Source organism: Mya arenaria, chromosome 8, assembly GCF_026914265.1.
Source record: "Mya arenaria isolate MELC-2E11 chromosome 8, ASM2691426v1".
NCBI classification, from domain to species: domain Eukaryota; kingdom Metazoa; phylum Mollusca; class Bivalvia; order Myida; family Myidae; genus Mya; species Mya arenaria.
In genome coordinates, this window is record NC_069129.1 from 56912898 (window position 1) to 56933461 (window position 20564).

The window sequence follows — 20564 nt, forward strand, 5'->3', positions numbered from 1 at the left end:
GTCACACTTCGTTTCCGATCGATAACTGGAAAACCGCATGACCTAGGATCACCAAACTTGGTAGGGAGGTTGGTCATGAGGTGTAGAAGATCCCTATTGTTTTTGGGGTCACTAGGTCAAAGGTCAAGGTCGCGGCGACCCCCAATGTAAAAAACATTTCCGCTCAATATCTTGAGAATGGTTTGACCTAGGTTCACCAAACTTGGTAGGGAGGTTGGTCGTGAGGTGTAGAGGATCCCTATTGTTTTTGGGGTCACTAGGTCAAAGGTCAAGGTCGCGGCGACCCCCAATGTAAAAAACATTTCCGCTCAATATCTTGAGAATGGTTTGACCTAGGTTCACCAAACTTGGTAGGGAGGTTGGTCGTGAGGTGTAGAGGATCCCTATTGTTTTTGGGGTCACTAGGTCAAAGGTCAAGGTCGCGGCGACCCCCAATGTAAAAAACATTTCCGCTCAATATCTTGAGAATGGTTTGACCTAGGTTCACCAAACTTGGTAGGGAGGTTGGTCGTGAGGTGTAGAGGATCCCTATTGTTTTTGGGGTCACTAGGTCAAAGGTCAAGGTCGCGGCGACCCCCAATATAAAAAACATTTATGCTCAAAATCTTGAGAACGGTTTGACCTAGGTTCACCAAACTTGGTAGGGAGGTTGGTCATGAGGTGTAGAAGATCCCTATTGTTTTTGGGGTCACTAGGTCAATGGTCAAGGTCGCGGCGACCCCCAATGTAAAAAACATTTCCGCTCAATATCTTGAGAATGGTTTGACCTAGGTTCACCAAACTTGGTAGGGAGGTTGATCATGAGGTTTAGAAAACTCCTATATTTTGGGGGGTCACAAGGTCAAAGGTCAACGTCGCTGTGACCTCTAATGTAAAAAAATATTTCCGTGCAATATCAGGAGAATGCTTTGATCTAGGTTCACCAAACTTTGAAGTGAGGTTGGTCATGATGTCTAGTTGATTTTGCAATCAGTTGGTCAAAGGTCAAGGTCACTGACCTTGAGGTGAAGAACCGGTTTCTGCTCAATAACTCAAGAACGTTTACACCCAGGAACTTCATACTTGGTATGCCAGTTAGTCATGACTAGTTGATGGCCCCTATTGATTTTGGGATCCATCATTGATTATTTCTCACCTACGACCACACAATGGGGGAGACATGCGCTTTTTCAAAAAAGCAATCTCTAGTTTAACAGTGATCCATGCATGTTTCGCCAAAACTTTTAAATCCATACACCGAAAAGTGGCGGAATAGTCGAGCTCGCTGTCTCTGTGACAGCTCTTGTTGTACTTACAAGAAATCAATTTTGAAAGTTTTTACCCATTTCTAGGGAGTAATATACTTCCTTTAATGGAAGCCTCGATGAGATGGTCATTCACCTGCATTCTGCCATGAGATGGCAGTCCACCTGCAGTCTGCCATGAGATGGCCGTCCACTCGCAGTATGTCATGAGATGACCATCCACCTGTAGTCTGCTATGAGATGGCCATCCACTGGTAGTCTGCCATGAGATGGTCATCCACCTGCAGTCTGTCATGAGATGGCAGTCCACCTGCAGTCTGTCATGAGAAGGCCGTCCATTCGCAGTAGGTCATGAGATGGCCATCCACCTGTAGTCTGCTATGAGATGGCCATCTACCTGTAGTCTGCTATGAGATGGCCGTCCACCAGTAGTCTGCCATGAGACGGTCATCCACCTGTACCCTGTCATGAGATGGCCATCAATCTGCAGTCTGCCATGAGATGGCCATCCACCTGTAGTCTGCCGTATGATGGTCATCCACCTGTACCCTGCCATATGATGGTCATCCACCTGTACCCTGCCATGAGATGGTCATCCACCTGCATACTGCCATGAGATGACCATCCACCTGCAGTCTCGTTTGAGATGATCATCAACCTGCATACTGCCATAAGATGGCCATCCACCTGCAGCCTCGTTTGAGATGATCATCAACCTGCATACTGCCATAAGATGGCCATCCACCTGCAGCCTCGTTTGAGATGATCATCAACCTGCATACTGCCATGAGATGGCCATTCCTCTGCAGCCTCATTAGAGATGATCATCAACTTGCATACTGCCATGCGATGGCCATCCACCTGCAGCCTCGTTGGAGATGGCCATCCACCTGTAGTCTGCCATATGATGGTCATCCACCTGTACCCTGCCATAAGATGGCCATCCACTTGCAGCCTCGTTTGAGATGGCCATCCACCTGCATACTGCCATGAGATGGCCATCCACCTGCATACTGCCATGAGATGGCCATCCACCTGCATACTGCCATGAGATGGCCATCCACCTGCAGCCTCGTTTGAGATGATCATCAACCTGCATACTGCCATGAGATGGCCATCCACTTGCAGTCTCGTTTGAGATGGTCATCCACCTGCAGCCTTATATGAGATGGCCATCCACCTGCAGCCTCGTATGAGATGGTCATCCACCTACAGCTTTGTATGAGATGGCCATCAACCTGCAGCCTCGTTTGAGATGGTCATCCACCTGCATACTGCCATGAGATGGCCATCAACCTGCAGCCTCGTTTGAGATGGTCATCCACCTGCATACTGCCATGAGATGGCCAAGCAAGCTCTTTGATAATAGCTATTGGTATCAGTGTACAAGTTACATACAACCTGTTGGCATATTTGGACATTTACTGGTCTTTTAAACTTATTCATATGGCAATAAGATGGCTGTACCATACAGACTGACCTGTCAAACATGATCATGTCATGTCCGAGGATGCTACAGACTTTATTTTTTGTGACCTTAATGATTTCTAAGGCTTGTATGAATTTGATTTTGCTATACATTCTGTATGTTCTTAAATCATTGATAGAAATTTAAGAAGTTTAATTCTAGAAGCCTGCTAGATGGTATAGTTTATTTTGAAGTGATGGTCTTTGATTTTCAAAATTAGAATTTTTCTTTGGTCATGTCTTCATGTTAAACATCTCAAATCACTCAAGTCATGCACATTGATAATTGCTTCAGTAGTTACGTTTAAAAAGGGGAAGTACAAGAATTGTTTTATGCAAAAAAGACATGATAAGAATTGTCCATTGTGTAACAAATGATTGGTGTTTACATAAACCACCCCCCATCTTTTTCTTTCCAAAAAAAACGATATTTGTTGACAAGTCTTGTGAAAATTACCAAGAAAGATAATTGCTAAGCTACTGTTTCCAGTGTCTTTAAGAAAATACACTGGTTAAGTTGCTTTCATGTATAATTTTAGTTGTTTTCAAATGGAAAATTAAGTACATTTATTGTTAGGAATAAAAAAAATATATTAAAATATGTTTTCTAGTTAAATTTTGCGAGGCATCAAATAAGGCTACTACTTATAGACGGCATATGCTGTTCAACTGTGGAGAAATTAAACTTGTGATATGGATACAAATACAAATGGGAAGCTATATGATCTGAAGTTCTGTTTCACTCTGACAATTCTTGATTATTAAAATGTTAATTCATGCCATCATATTATCCTATAGTTGTCCTTTTGTATTATTCATCTCTTTTGCTGGTATGGAAAAATCAAATGAATAAAAACAATTCAAACTGACAATTCAGCAGGGACATACCGTTTCACCAAGAACATTTTTTCTTGAGATTCCCAAAATACATATTTTTGACATATTTCAATGTATTCTTAATAAACTGGGTTCAAATAAATATGCAAAAAATGGCTTCCAACTTGTGTTTCTGCAGATAAAAATATAAAAATGCATCTTTAAGGTGAGGAAATAAGGTGTAAGATGTGTTGAAATAAAATTGGAAGACGCTGAACTTCATGTAAATCTGTTGACTGCTCCACATTTCATGAGGATACACTATTCATATTTAATGTTAAACAATCTACGATCAACACACACAAAATAAATAAAAGCTGTTTTATGCTTTAGAGTATGAAGTCTGGTATTAAATACATAATTAAGTATGTTTTCAGCAGTTATGCCAAACAGAATTCATTTCATGACCTAAACTCCATATCATGATATGGTACCCTGTAATTACAAGAGCAGTACAAAAATACATTTTCATACTTCCCAAATCTGGCACTAACATACATGTTTAAAAAACATGTATATTAATTTTTGCTATTTTTTAAGAAGAAAAATATGAATTGAAACATAAAAGGCCATTTAATGTGAAATCTGCCGACCTCTTGCTCTTTTAAGATAGTTGCAGGACTGAACCAAGAAACAGAGGAGAGCCATTGCTCAACATGACTAAGAAACAGAGGAGAGCCATTGCTCGACATGACTAAGAAACAGAGGAGAGCCATTGCTCGACATGACTAAGAAACATAGGAGAGCCATTGCTCGACATGACTAAGAAACAGAGGAGAGCCATTGCTTGACATGACCAACAAACAGAGGAGAGCCATTGCTTGACATGACTAAGAAACAGAGGAGAGCCATTGCTTGACATGACCAAAAAACAGAGGAGAGCCATTGCTGGACATGACTAGGAAACAGAGGAGAGCCATTGCTCGACATGACCAAGAAACAGAGGAGAGCCATTGCTCGACATGACTAAGAAACAGAGGAGAGCCATTGCTCGACATGACTAAGAAACAGAGGAGAGCCATTTCTCGACATGACCAAGGAACAGAGGAGAGCCATTGCTTGACATGACCAAGAAACAGAGGAGAGCCATTTCTCGACATGACCAAGAAACAGAGGAGAGCCATTTCTCGACATGACCAAGAAACAGAGGTGAGCCATTGCTCGACATGACAAAGAAACAGAGGAGAGCCATTGCTCGACATGACTAAGAAACAGAGGAGAGCCATTGCTCGACATAACTTAGAAACAGGAGAGCCATTGCTAGACATGACTAAGAAACAGAGGAGAGCCATTGCTCGACATAACTAAGAAACAGGAGAGCTATTGCTAGACATGACTAAGAAACAGGAGAGCCATTGCTTGACATGACCAAGAAACAGAGGAGAGCCATTGCTTGACATGACCAAGAAACAGAGGAGAGCCATTGCTAGACATGACCAAGAAACAGAGGAGAGCCATTGCTGGACATGACTAAGAAACAGAGGAGAGCCATTGCTAGACATGACCAAGAAACAGAGGAGAGCCATTGCTCGACATGACTTAGAAACAGAGGAGAGCCATTGCTCGACATAACTAAGAAACAGAGGAGAGCCATTGCTCGACATGACTAAGAAACAGAGAAGCCATTGCTCAACATGACTAAGAAACAGAGGAGAGCCATTGCTCTACATGACCAAGAAACACTCTAGGGAGAGCCATTGCTCGACATGATTAAGAAACAGAGGAGAGCCATTGCTCGACATGACAAAGAAACAGAGAAGAGCCACTGCTCGACATGACTAAGAAACAGAGGAGAGCCATTGTTAGACATGGCTTAGAAATGGAGGAGAGCCATTGCTCGACATCACTAAGTATTCTTTGTAAACCTGTTAAACTCCCAACGCATAATTCTAAATCACTAGGAAAATATTACCACGCAAGTCTGTCCTTTCCTGTCAAAATCTGGATTCACGTAGTTAGACTAACTCGGCATGATTCTAAAGGCCTTGTAAAACCCCTCCAATATAATTGTATTTTTTATCTGGTGACTGGTTAAGTTGAGAAAGGTTCAATGCAACATTTGAGATCTGCTGATCCTAGCAAAATCCATCATATAAAAACATGAACATTTTTTTATATGGAAGCGACTGACCCTGAGGCCACCATACATCAAGAGTGTCCGTCCATTCGCAGGTTTTTAGACCAATATCGCCCTTTTTGGAAGATAAATAATTCCACAGTGAATAAATCTCAAATGAAGCCGAGCTCTTTAGGACAAGTGCATGCGCTTGATGGTGGTCTAAAGCAAAAGAAGGACCTGAGCTAAAAATGTATGAAAGTTGGTCAGGGTCACGGATCAGGTCAAGGTCATGATAAATTGACATTAAAACATGTTCAACAAATTTTCCAACTCCCTTGACTGTTTATTTTTTGTTGCCACAGAGTCTGTCAAAGCTATCCCAAGCATACTTTATATAAGGAACTAAACAAAATTGCAGTTGAACGACGATTTAAGGTGAAGGGCATCAAGAGCAACTACCAAATTAAAAACATATATGATATAAAGTGATTTCCCCAAATTGGAGCAGGGTAGGAGACCACCACAAATGTTAATGCCTTTCCATATCTCCCACAGCCTGCCCGCCTTTGGCTGATAGTCAATTAAGTCCAAATAGTTAAATTAAGTGGTTGCTTTAAGTACTTCTTGTTGCATTAACATTTCTGTACAAATCAAGTCTCTCTAATTGCCGTATGAATGTTCGTCCATCTTGACGTATCGAATACATCTGTAAAAAGGCTCTTTTTTATGTTCTGCCTTCCTCTAAATATTTTATAATAATATCTTATTGATGTTCATTTTATTAAACAGTTATAGTAGATTTAAACTTTACAGTCAATCTATATTTTCCTTTTTTGGCAATTACGCCCTTCAAAATAATTGCCACAATTTATTCAGCTGAACCCCATTGACCCAAAATCGCTTGGGTTTGAACAGGATGTAAGGACCAATATCTTAATATTAAATGAAAGCATTCCTGATAGGCTTTGTGTTTTTACTGTTTCCTGTGAGTTTGAAACAATGAGGTTGTACTGTCTGCGTTTTCTTCATATAAATAGCTTGGACTTCCAGAGCTTATCATTTGTTTGTCTACAATTAATTGGTGAACCAGCGCAAAGTCCAGGTTGGCCATGACTGATTTATTTGGAAATTGTGAAAAGTTGACAACGACAACACACACCACGTACAATATATCAGTCAGAGCTCTTCGACCATTTTATTGAAAACAACCTCGGATGTATATGGGCGGTTTACAATGTCAAATATCTGTACACTTTTTAAGTCCGCTGCAAGAAGACGCGTAGTAATATTATTTAGCAGTTAAACTTTTTTACTTAACTCTTGGGATTTTCAATTATGTTTGCAATAATACACTTCACTGTTAATCAATTTGATCAATAAATACAACTCTAAAACACTACAATTAATTAATGATTATTATTGAAAGTTTTATAAACTACTTCTACCTTGATAAAAACGGCCAAGTTCAGTTCCAAATGATAATACATATACTTCTGGTATCAGTTTTCTTAATGTAGCTTGTAAATATGAAAAGACGTTGTTCAAAGTCAGTGTTTATTTATCAAATAGTTAAAATATGCTCACAAAATGAAATATAGTGACATTGAGAAGACTGTGATATTGATTCAAGTCAATATATCCAACGTTTATAATTCACAAACAACTTTCATAGTATTAAATTGACATTTTCCTAAAAGTTTCAAATCATAAAAGTAAAATGATATTTTGTTATATTTTGATAATGAACTTGTTTTCATTATTGGCCTCCTCCATCCTCTTACAGCCAACCCTTTATAAAGTCATTAATACAGTGCCACACACAAGTCCCTTACACTCAAATGTGTTTTGACAGAAAATAATTATACTATTTTTAACATTTTATCAGAAAGATATGTACTGGTTATATTTTTTTCCTATGTCTACATGTTAAAACAAGAAAAAAAAAAAGCTCTTAATCAAAAGACATAGATCATCGACATTTTGAACACTTTTTGTACTTCCATTTTAAAGCTGCTCTCTCACAGCCTCACATTTTTGACTGTTTTTCTATGTCAATGAATCAGCTGATAAAATGGGCATCATGCAATGTCTTGATTCAGTCGTATAAGACAACTCACAATATAACAAATCAGAATTGATTGAAAAACTCCCGAAACACTCATTATTCTACAGCGTTAATGCTTTTGGCAATAAAACGTACATTTTCTAATGTAAATTTGAAAAACTGCCATCTGATCTTTTGTCAGTCATCTTTTATTACTGGTTTCAAAACACTTAGTACAAAAGTTGTGAATTCAGAGACAAAAAATAACATAAAAACTCTCAATCTCATAAAAATGGTCAATCTGTGAGTGTGCAGCTTTAGAACATTATAAAAGGATTTTTTTATTCATATCAAAAATTCAATTATTTAAATGGCATACTTGTGAAGTATTAATTTAATGTTAAAACCACCAATAAAGTATAAACCCATTGTTCAGAACTTAATAGCGTTTAACAACATGATAAAAATTGTTGTCAACTTAAATACTTGAAATATTTGATAAAAAATATGATCATATATTTAAATATAAAAAAGTACAGCTGTAAAAGGCTGTCAATAATCTTGTAAGAAGTACAGCAGATCAAAAGTGTATCCTTAAAATTTCCAGAGCTGAAAGGATTTTAAATTTAACAAAGTTCTGAACCATCAGCCCATTTCGGTCCATTGTCTATCTACTGGTTAGGAAAAAAGCCTTTCTAAAATTTTAGCCAAACAACAATATCAATTTTATTACACTCTTTTTCATACAAAGTATGATGGCCAAACATACGATCTAAAACTTAGCATTTGCTAGTACATGTTAATTCAATATGAAATATGCATAAGATGAGGTAATAATGTTTAACAATGATAATCTAAGATATAATTGGTATTATGTAGGTTATTTGATGGACAAACAGATGTATTCTGAAATGAAATAATCTCAGTTTTCTGAATGATCAAGTTGTAGTTACAAGTCACTTTGAATTTAGAGAAGGAATGTAAAGTCAATACCTTTTTTAACTCTTTTTTAACAATTGTTTCTTGTTCTTAATAATAATTGTTATCACTAATAGGTTCTTTATACCCAAAATGTCCAGAAAGAAAGATGAACTCAAGCAGTTAGTAGACACTGATTTGGTTGATCCTCCCTGCTGTCATGGTCATTGTGGCGTGAGACCAGTTATTTTTACAATATGTTTCATATAGACACTAACCTGGCTTTTCACTTTCAAACAGTCCCAATTGAAAAACACGTAACTGGCTGCTGTAGAACAAGCCAAGACACAAAATTTAATCACAAGAAAACATAGGGTTGACCATTGCGTTGTCTCACAAAATTGAGTAGTAATACATGACCCTGAGGTCAAGACAGAATAAGGCTACAAACAACCAATCTACAATCATAGCAAACTCCGCGCAGTGTTACTTCCCTTGCAGTACAGTAATCACTGCCTTCACAAATATCACGTGATGATAGATATAACGGCACGTGATTGCAAAAGACTTTTGCCATATCCGACTGGCAAACTCACGATTGTGTCTTCCTCTGCAAGAACATGCCGCTGTAACGTTGTAAAGTGACCCCCATAGAATAATGACCCCCCGGTCATTATTTTATATAAAATAATGACCATTTTCTATAAAATACTGACTCCCCTTATAAAATAATGACCCCCCGATTTTATCTGTAAAATATTGACCCCCCCCCCCCACTTAGCCTGTTACTAACATATCTATATCAATTCAAGTCACTGTCGTGTTTCTATGGCTTTTATATTTGTTGTTGTTGTTTTTGCTTCTGGAGCCGCTGCATGTTACTGCTGCAGAAGCTGCTGTGTCTACATCTATTGAAATGAAATATAAAATTGCTTCCATTTGAATTTCATTTAAATTATCATCAATGTAATACAATATACATAAGTCGCTTTAACGTAGCTGTATATGATTCAACTTCAAAGACAACATTGTTCTACTTCATCTGACGTTAGATAGCCTTTGTTCATACCGTGGAGGCATTGCTTAAAACGAATGTGTTAAAAATGCAAGGCTTTGAGGAGCTATTTAAGCAGTCACTGTTCGTGCCATGACTTACATCAAAGTCCATGATGTCACTGAGCGGTGTTTTTTATGTTTTATGCAGACTGCATCATTTCTAAAAATAGTTCCTTTGATTTACCTCAGAAAAGCCGCTCGTTCAACATCAAAGAAAACGACAGCGACACCGAAAGCAGTTCTACGTAAACGCGTGTATATATAAAGGTCTGTGGTAAGCAGTCAGTCCAACCTTGCAGCATGGACGAGAAAGATTACACAGATGTTGTAGAGTTTGTAAAAAATGGGAAGTATCCCGTTTCTGTAAAAGACAAGAACAAAAAGAGGAATTTTCGTAGAAAGTGCAAACCTTTTATTTTTGATGACGGGTTGTATTATAAGAAAACCAGCTCATCAAAACGTTTGCAAGTTGTTAAGAAAGGGAAGACAGATGACATCATTCAGAGCATGCATGCATCAGATCACGGAGGACATTTGGGAGTTTCAAAAACGTAAGTTTGATATAATGATTTCATTATCATGACCAAAAAGGAACTTGTGATTCCTGTGAGCCTGTGTTAGATATGACATTTAAGATTATTTAAATTAGTACGAAAGCTGAATAACAAAAGCGTCAAAACGTGACTGAACTCGTAATAACGAGATAAATATCTCGTAAAAACGACTAAGTATCTCGTTATAACGAGACAACTATCTTGTTATTAGACTTGTACGGATTATGACGGACACGGACACTGAGAGCGAACAACCGACAGGCAGGGGATACTCTCAAAGTTATTTCATGCTTTAAAACAGTCATGTATGTATAAATAAGGCGTATCAGATGAGTCGTTTTACAAACTAACATTAAGCTCTAGATCTTTGTATCAGTTATGATTAATTTTCGATTATAATAACTGTAAATATATTGTGAGAACAGTCCGAACGCAATATTTTGGTTTTCGCTGACAAAACCATTATACTGAAAAAGGTAAAGAATATATAACGGTACTTGATTTTAAAGTTTATAATATAGGTGAACAGGTCTTTGGATCATTCCATTATTAGATAAAACTGAAATAAAGTGTTTTGTCTATATATTGTCCGCTTTTCATGCCAATAGTAAATGATACTGGTTTATTTTGATATGCAGTGTGCAATATTAAAGTATAGTCCGTTTAAAAAAGCTGATTATGAGATACGAGTTTATTGTCAATAAATAGGGGTGTAATGATCGGATGACTCCAGGTAAATGTTATTGTTTTGATAAGTATTTTATTTACTTGATGCATTAGCATATTCACTTTAATTTAATTGTCCTCTAAAATGCTCTGTACTTAATGAAATTACAGATATTAATTTCTCATATAGAGTCGCTGGCCCAGTGGTATCGTTCAGATCTATGACGATAGCGGTTGTGGGTTCGAACCTCAAGTGAGGAAGTTTTTTTTATGCCCCCCCCCCCCACAAAGTGGGAGGCATATAGTGATTGCACTGTCTGTCCGTTCGTCCGTTCGTTCGTTCGTCCGTCCGTCCGTCCCGTTTCGTGTCTTCGTCATAACTTCTTAACTGTTGAATGGATTCGAATCAAACTTCACAGAATTGTAAAGCACCATGAGAAGGTGTGTCGCGTCCAACTCTCAGTTCCCCAGGTCCAAGGTCAAGGTCACACTTAAAGGTCAAAGTTCAAATCTTTCGTGTCTTGGCCATAACTTCTTTACTATTGAATGGATTTGAATCAAACTTCACAGAATTGTAAAGCACCATGAGACGGTGTGTCGCATCCAACTCTCGGGTCCCCCAGGTCCAAGGTCAAGGTCACACTTAAAGGTCAAAGTTCAATTTTTTCGTGTCTCAGCCATAACTTCTTTACTATTGAATGGATTTGAATCAAACTTCACAGAATTGCAAATTTTGAGTTCAAACATTTCAAGGTCAAGGTCATCCTTCAAGGTCAAAGGTCAAATTAAGGTCAATGTGCTAGGGGGGCATTTGTCTCTTACAGTGACAGCTCTTGTTATTTCATTTTTGGAAAGAATTACATAGTTTGTATTTAGTAATGTTATGTAAAAATCTAAATCACGAGAACCTCACTTATCTCGATTTTGCATGTATAATTCAAATAAGGTCCGAGTACACATAATAAGTAGACAGTATCCTCCAAGTAAACTATAAGAATGCCAGGAAAGTATTTGAATTCCGCCGAAAAGGAAAAGGTTGTATCTGTGCACTTATGAGGATCGAACCCATGATCATAACATGTGTAGTGTTCCGCATTCTTCCATTATACCACTACGCCACAGTCATTGAAAGTTGCTTATGTAAACTCAAAACTAATTCTAATAATTCTATCGTCATTTAGAACATTTAGAACAACATGTATTGGATTTCAACTTGTCTCAGGTGCATCCATGGCTAGCTTTATTTTTAGTAATGATACTACAGTGAAACTTGTAATAGGTGACTTTCCGTGAGACCTTAACAAAAAGGTCACGTATGACTGGGAGTCTTTTAATTCAGGTCCACTAACGTCAAGTGTTTCAATTTATTATTTGTTCTTGTAAATCCTGATGCCTGTCTTTTTCTTGGATTATGGTATTTAAATTGATATAAGATATTCCCTATTTAGAATATGTATACGTATTTGCATTATTATTTGTCTAATTCCTTTTTACTTGTTTTGCAAGCCATTTTGTCTGCCGTGATATCATATTACTGCACATCGGTTGAGTTTTCAAATCCCGCGTTTATTCATCGGGTAATGGATAGGTTTATATGAGATTATATTTCCATCATATTTTATTATTGTTTGGTAATACTAAAAGGAGCAGGGATTTTGAAATTTCGAAATTTTAATTAGGTTGGTAGCTCCAATTCGATTTTCTCACAAGAAAAGTTGTTCGTACGGATTATATAAAATGAACTCGTGCATCCACAGATCGTCCAATTTTGGACATATTAGAAGTTATGGTTAAATTGACTTAACTCAGATAATAAAAGAGAAAAATAAACATTTTTGCCATAGCACACAGTAAAGTTAACACGCTGGTAAGAAATCCAAGATCCGAAGCGCTATATGTTAATGACTGAAAAATGCATGAAATTCGTTTAATTAAGCCATATTATCATCACGGGGTGCAAACATTACGGTCGTTTGTGGCGTCAGACAGGGAGTCTTTTAATTCAGTCAGTGACTTTATATAGATTTTTTTACGTCAGGCGGTCGTAAACAGGGTCGTATACGGCAGGAAGTTGTCTAAATCAGTGAGTCGCTAAGGCAAGGTTGACTGTATTTTGGTAACTTATCTGGACTAATAGTTATGTTTGCTTTGTTTCAGATGGGAAAAGATTTCGACTAGGTTTTACTGGAAAGGATGTTTCGAAGATGTACACACGTTTATACAGAACTGCGACAACTGTCAAAGAAAGGTGAACCTGAAGAAAGCAAAGAAGCCACTGCGACCTATCACAGTTCCCGCCGAGGCTTTCAAGCAAGTGGGCATGGACCTTATAGGTCCTCTAGAAACCTCTTATCAGGGTAAGTTTTGTCTGTCGGTTTGTTGGGCTGCTTTGGTAGACCCTGGTGACTTTGACTCGTAGACAATATATGTCGGGGCATTGTGGTGCCGCATAGCGGTGTTGCTGCATAAAGATGGTCAAACAAAATTATGCGGCGATTTTCAACGCATGCAGAGGGCATGTTTAGGCGGCAGAAAGGCCCCCTTTCGCCGCATAAAGAAACCCATTAAAACATAAACGATAATTACTAGTTACTTCTATGAAGTTTCAACCAGACCAGGATCTAGTTTTATGTACTCACTCTCTCTTCCTCTGAAAAAGTCTTAAGTTCCGAAGGTCATTCCATCTTAAGTGGGGGCATATTTTATTCACTATACATTATATAGGGAAAAAAAATTGTGAACGCAACTTCTCCTACACCGCTTGGTGGATTTTGTTCAAACTTTCACAGATGATCAACCTTAATGTGTAGATGATCGTAAAGACAGGAATTTTGGCTGTGATTGGTTTTAGCAAAATTATGGCCTTTTGATGTTTTATTCACTATACATTATATATGGAAAAAAAATTGTGAACGCAACTCCTCCTACACCGCTTGGGGGATTTTGTTCAAACTTTCACAGATGATCAACCTTAATATGTTGATGATCGTACAGACAGGAATTTTTGCTGCGTTTAGTCTTAGCAGAATTATGGCCCTTTGTTGTTTTATTCACTATACATTATATAAGGAAATATTTGTGAAGTAATAATTTTGGTATTAATATACTTATTAATTTCATATTTGAACACAACAAAGCTTTGAACTGGACCTTCAAAAAATTAATATGAAGATAACCTTGGCCTCTGAATGACCTTGACCTTCAAATTTAAAGCCTCATAAGGCCTTTGTGTTTGGAGTGGCTGCCACTATTTTTGTGACTAAAGTATACTAAAGAAATTATATATTTTTCAAGTTAAATTATATAAGAAATAACTGTTTTCTTAAAGCTTTTTAACAGATTTGTATATCCAATAAGCATTATAAGGAAAACAAAATATTTTATTACCTCCCTTAATTCTTTTTACTATATGTTTACATGTAGGATAATTAAAAGTGAGTGTTTCTTTACGTTTTATTGTTGACATTCCCTATTTAGACAAATGTTAAACCCATTTTTAACATAAAAATAAAAGCCTTATGGGACTTTAAAGTTTGAAATTTCCCAAAAGTGACTAAAACTTTGCTATTTATTTATTAGTTTTCTTCATGCTTGAGCACAACAACCTTTTTAAGACAAACTTAATATGCGCTAAAGATCAAATGATATAACATGTTACTAAGCATCATGTAGGGGTGCACCAGTGTCCTATGGACACATATCTAGTTGTTTTATGCGTGGCATGTCGCCGCATAAAGGTGGTCACCCTCTATATGCGTTGAAAATCACCGCATAAACGAGTCCGACCACCTTTATGCGGCAACACCGCTATGCGGCACCACAGGGCATAATAATGTTATGACCCCCGTAATAATACTATGACTGGGGGTCATAATACTATGACCGGGGGTCATAATACTATGACCGGGGGTCATAATACTGTGACCGGGGGTCATAATACTATGACCGGGGGGTCATAATACTGTGACCGGGGGTCATAATATTACGACTCCTCCACACATAGGAAAATGAGTCTCACACAAACCACTATATGAGGGTTATTTTCTGTGTGAGGCAGAGTCATAATATTGTGCCCCCGGTCATAAACTGTGACTGGGGGTCATAATTTTACATCTCCCCTACACATAGAAAACGCCCTTCACATAGTACCAACGGTTGCACTGCTCATTTTTAGTCACTATTATGCATAAAAGTAATGATGCGACTCATATTTCTATAAGGATCAGTTTGCTAAGTTACAATATACTTATATTGATAAAATCACCATGTCCAGTCTTCACGTGGTTTGACGGTGAAGTTAATGCTAAATGATGGTGGAAAACAACCTACTGGGTATTTCACCTCTGTACCACCGTACTCATTTGAAACGTTGTAATACATTGTAGTCAGTTTAACTTGAGATTTTTAGTTACTGGAGCGGTAGAGACGTATCGGTAATGCACCTGTTGAGTGGTGGTAAACTGAAATAGATTTTACGCAGTTTACGATTAGTTACAAGCAAAGCGACCGCCCATGTGAAACAGGGCCATGTGCGAAAGCAACTGCATTTCTTTTTAAGCACTGTAAATATATGTCGTATTTTTACGGGAAAACCATAGTTTATTAAATTAAATTTTGATAGTTCTGTATTTTTACGGGAAAACCATAGTTTATTAAATTAAATTTTGATAGTTCTGTAACTTAAACGCCGTCGACGGTTGCCAGCTGATATGTCAATGTACCAGCTGTTTATGACCTGTCAGTCAAATATGATCAGGCTTATTAGTCCCCTACGAGGACTATAGGAATGCCCTCCGTCAGTCTGTCCGTCCGTCCGTCTGTCCGTCCGTCCGTCCGAAAATCTGGATCCCGCGATATCTTCAAAATACTTAAAAAAAATTCATGAAACTTGGAATAGTGATAAAGGGCAATATGGAGATTATGCACGTCTTTTTATTTATTTATTTTTTTCGTTTTTGCGTCCGTCTGTCTGTCTGCTTTAAAAAACATTCAACACATCTTTAACCTAACTGGATTCCACTATATCTCCAAAAGTACATTGAATTTTTTTATGGAACTCCCCTACCGGTGTAACCGAGATAGGATTGCCCTCCGTCCGTCTGTCCCGTCTGTCCGTCCGTCCAAATTTTGTTTCCGGGCTATTTCTTGAAGACTATTGGCCAGATTTCAATTATTTTTTTTAAGAGTTATAGCATTTGACTAGCAATTTGCAATTTTCAAGCGAAATGAATGGGGGATTTTTTTCTTAAAGTAGTTTGTATAGAACATATCAACTGTAAACTTGAGAAAGATATTATTAAGAAACAGAGTAGTGCTTTTTTATTTTCCTTCCATTTTTGTCGAGCCCACCTTCGGTGAACTCGACCCTTAGTCGCCAGGTTTTGATGTTCGCTATATGTGCGTGCATGTGTCCGTCCTGATTTTTACGGACCATAACTCCAATTTGAATGAAAATGGAGGAATTTCTGTAAAAACTTCACACAAGTGATCACCTCCATGAGTTCTAGTTCTGCGCGCATGAACTGGGTTTATGGGTCAAAGGTAAAGGTCTTCTTAGAGATCACTGATAAATGCTTGTGCAGGGCATATCTGGTAACTGCATGAAGAGATTTTTTTTACTATAACTTCACACAAATGTTAACTACCATGAGATCTAGTGTCGCACGCATCAACCAGGTCTCCAGTTAAAGGTAAAGATAACAGAGGTCATTAGAAGTGCTTTTCTAGAGGATATCCTATATGCATGAGGGAATTTTTATGCAACATCTTAAAACTGCGATGCTGGCCCGTAGACATGCAGAATGAAATTCTAGTTTCTATGCAAACTCAAACTTGAAAAGAAACATCTATCGGCTGGGGATATACTAGTATTGTCTTTGACAATGCATCGTTGATTAAAATAAGTATTGTAAAATGCTTACATTTATACATTTCAGGAAACAAGTACATTGTCGTTATAACAGAATATTTGACAAAATGGGTAGAGGCAGAAGGGATTCCAGACAAGTCATCTGAAACTGTACTATCAGTATTCACAAAGTTTGTCACGACACATGGTTGCCCCAGCGTATTAATAACGGATCAGGGGAGAGAATTCTGCAACGACTTGAATGAAAAGTTTTGCAAGCAGTTTGGGATAGAACATAGAATTGCATCAGCATATCACCCACAAACAGGAGGACATACTGAAAGATTTAACAGGACTTTGTGCGATATGCTTGTGCACAGTGTAGATTTGTCGCAGAAAAATTGGGACATTAAGTTACCATACGTACTGTTTGCCTATAGAACGTCTAAACATGAGTCGACGAAACAAACACCATTCTATCTTGTGTTTGGAAGGCACGCACGCTTACCAATAGAACTAGACTTAGCAATGCAATCGGATGATAACCAAGACTCTGAATTGTCACTAAAGGAAAGAATAGACTCGTTCATTAAACTGTCGTGCAACAGAAAAGAAGCATCGTCCAATATTAAAACGGCACAATCGAAGCAGAAGAAATATTACGATTCTTCACTACCTAAAGACGATACAGCAGGTTTTGAAGTCGGCGACCAAGTCCTTCTTCATAACACCAGAAAATTGACGAGAAAAGGAGGGAAATTGGGTCTAAAATGGAAAGGACCATTCAAAATAACAAAAGTAACTGGAAAAGGCACTTATTTCCTAGAAGGAATGAAAACAAGTGTAAGTGGGAACAGACTGAATCGCTATAGGCAGAGTAATGACGATGCTGCTACAGATAACACAGAAAAGCGACCAACTGAAGGTCCAAAAGATGACCACAGTCTAATAAACAAAGAAACAGGAACCCAAGCAAACGAGAAAGCGTTTGAAAGACCTGCAAAAAGAAACGATAAATCTGACGACTGCAATCTCCCTCCAAAAAAGAGAAGAGTATCGCGAGAAGATGTTGCAACACAACCTACCAATTCTACAGAATCTACTAATCAAGAACCCCAACCATTTCAATTCAGACCATCTAATCAAGAATGGCAGGAACAAATCTCGAGTGTATTTAAGTCGGCAGTCAAAAACACGTATGCATCCGGTCCAGACAAATATATACGACGAGACGCCAAACCTACTAAAACTGTAAACATGCGTGGGGATGGCAATTGTTTGTTTAGAACATTCAGTTATTTAGTTTTTGGCGTACAAACACACCATAGCTTGATAAGGCAAGCGATTGTTGACTTCATGAAAGAAAACGAAACTCTAATGAAAGGCATTACACGTGATTCGGTTTCCAGATATCTAGACACGTCAATGATGGCCTCCGAAAACACTTGGGGAACAGAAGTGGAGATATTTGCTTTTGCAACTCTCACCAGAAGCGTTGTGTATGTTTATTCACAGTATGGCAGTAAGGAACAGTGGCGTTGGTTAGAATACAAACCGTTAGGCCTCATTGGTGGTAATTTAAGGGGTCGAGCAGTGTACATTCAGAATTCCAGCGACCATTTTGTCCCGGTGCTAGAGGTAGATGGCGAAGAGTTCTCAAGAAAGCCATACAAACGAATTCGGAACCACATTCCAGAAAGATACCACGCCCTTATAAGTGATGACATATTAGATGCTGCTTTAGTGAATTGTTACGCAGACGAAGCCTTGCTATTAAAACTTGACAAAAGTGTAAAGACTGTATATGTGAAGGCTTTTACTAACACGCCTTACAATGTAGAAGGGCTGCGTGGGTTATCTGACGAGGTGGATGCAAATATTTTCAATATAGTATGTGACTGGAGCGATGTCGAAAACATACTTAATTGATAAGTGACACGTGCAAGAATAAATCAACAACTCAGTGGAGAACGATACAATTTATGCTAAATTTGGTTTAACATATTGCATCTGATGAGCATAACAATGCGTGCTAAATATACCTTGTGTGATTTACTAACTAAAATAATAGCTTAAGATATAAACATATGTGACATGTAGTTTTACCAAAGCACAGGTCAACACCCTGGGACGTTTTGTTGGATTCGCCTCTATATTCCATACAGTTTTAAATAAAAAGTCCTTTCGTTTATGAAATTGTCCTTATTATATACCGAACAACACTCCCGAACCACGGATATATAGGATCTCACATGAGTTGTCATATGATATAAGATTTTATTAAACGAGCTCAAGAAAATGTTACATAGCGAGCCTCGGGCGAGCTTTATAACATTTTCTTGAACGAGTTTAATAAAATATTATATTTTTTGACAACGAATGTGAGATTCGTTTTATCACATGACTTAAAACATAAAAATAAAACATATAAAATAAACCCTTTTTAACGCTATGAGTACGCACGCTTTTCACGCCTTTTTTCTATATGGAATGTATTGGCGGAAATGAGTCACGTCAAAGTTATATTACACGTGTTAAATATAAAGAAATTCGTAATGATTATATTACATGAAAAACAAGCGATGTCATGTGATAAAATCAGATCTAGCAAATTCAACGATAATGCTACCAAGACCCGTATCTATATTCACACAAAAGTAAAAACACTCTAGAGGCCACATTTTTATATGAATCTTTATAAAATTTGGTCAGAATGCTAGTTAATTCGAGTGAGTTTAAAACTGAGTCATATTAGGTCAAAATTAGAAGTATGTCCGTCCGTCTGTCCGTTTGTCCGTCCGTCCGTCTGTCTGTCTGTCTTCCGGTAATGTCAAACACCCCCGGGGACGTAGACATGGTTGCGCGTCAAAATCGCAAGAAGGTTTAAAGAGTAGTTTAAAAAGATTTAAAAGAATGTTTAAAAGGGTTAACTAGAAATACATTCTGCATGCCCACGGGCAGATGTCGAGCCCGCTTTGTAGGTTTAAATTTTCACAGAAAGATTCATAATGGACATTTGTGAAGATGAAAGAATGATAATGACCTTGACCTTTGATATTGTGACCCCAAAAACAATAGGGGTCATTTACTCAATATGGGTGATCATCCTATCAGGTTTGGCAGCTGAAGGTTGAACAATAATTAAGTTATTGAGCGGAAACCGTTTTCAGTTTTAAGGTCTATGTAACCTTGAACTTGTTATTTGACATTTGACCTCTAAGTGTGACCTTGACCTTTGCCACAGAGACATAATTTTTTCGCGCGACACACCGCCTTGCCATGGAGAACATTTATGCCAAATTATATTAAAATCCCTCCATCCATATAGAAGTTATGCTCCGGACACGGATTTTGCGCCGACTCCAAGTGTGACCTTGACCTTTGACGAGCGGATCTGGGTGGTGTGCGCGACACGTCTTCTAATTAAGGTTAAAATATATCTCAAGTTAATGTTAAATTCCTTCAAAAAATGAGCGAGATATTTCGTCACGCAATCTGATTGGCACATACGAAATAAACAAGTCTCCGTGACGTCATATGGGCTGGCCACCGCTCTTCCGAATAACGGACGCGATCGTCGTGTTAATAAGATGCAATCGATTTTCTTAGAAGATAATCCAATAAATCGACTATTATTCTTTTGATATAAGTAGAAATAATATAAATGATAATATAAATATAAGAAATGAACGCCTTCTCGCTATAGTTCAACGGGTATATGAATACAACAAGTAGCGTGCATAGTTAACGTAAACCCCTTCGGGGTTTACGAACTATGCACGAGACTTGTTGTATTCATATAATCGTGAACCGACGCGAGAAGGCGTTCATT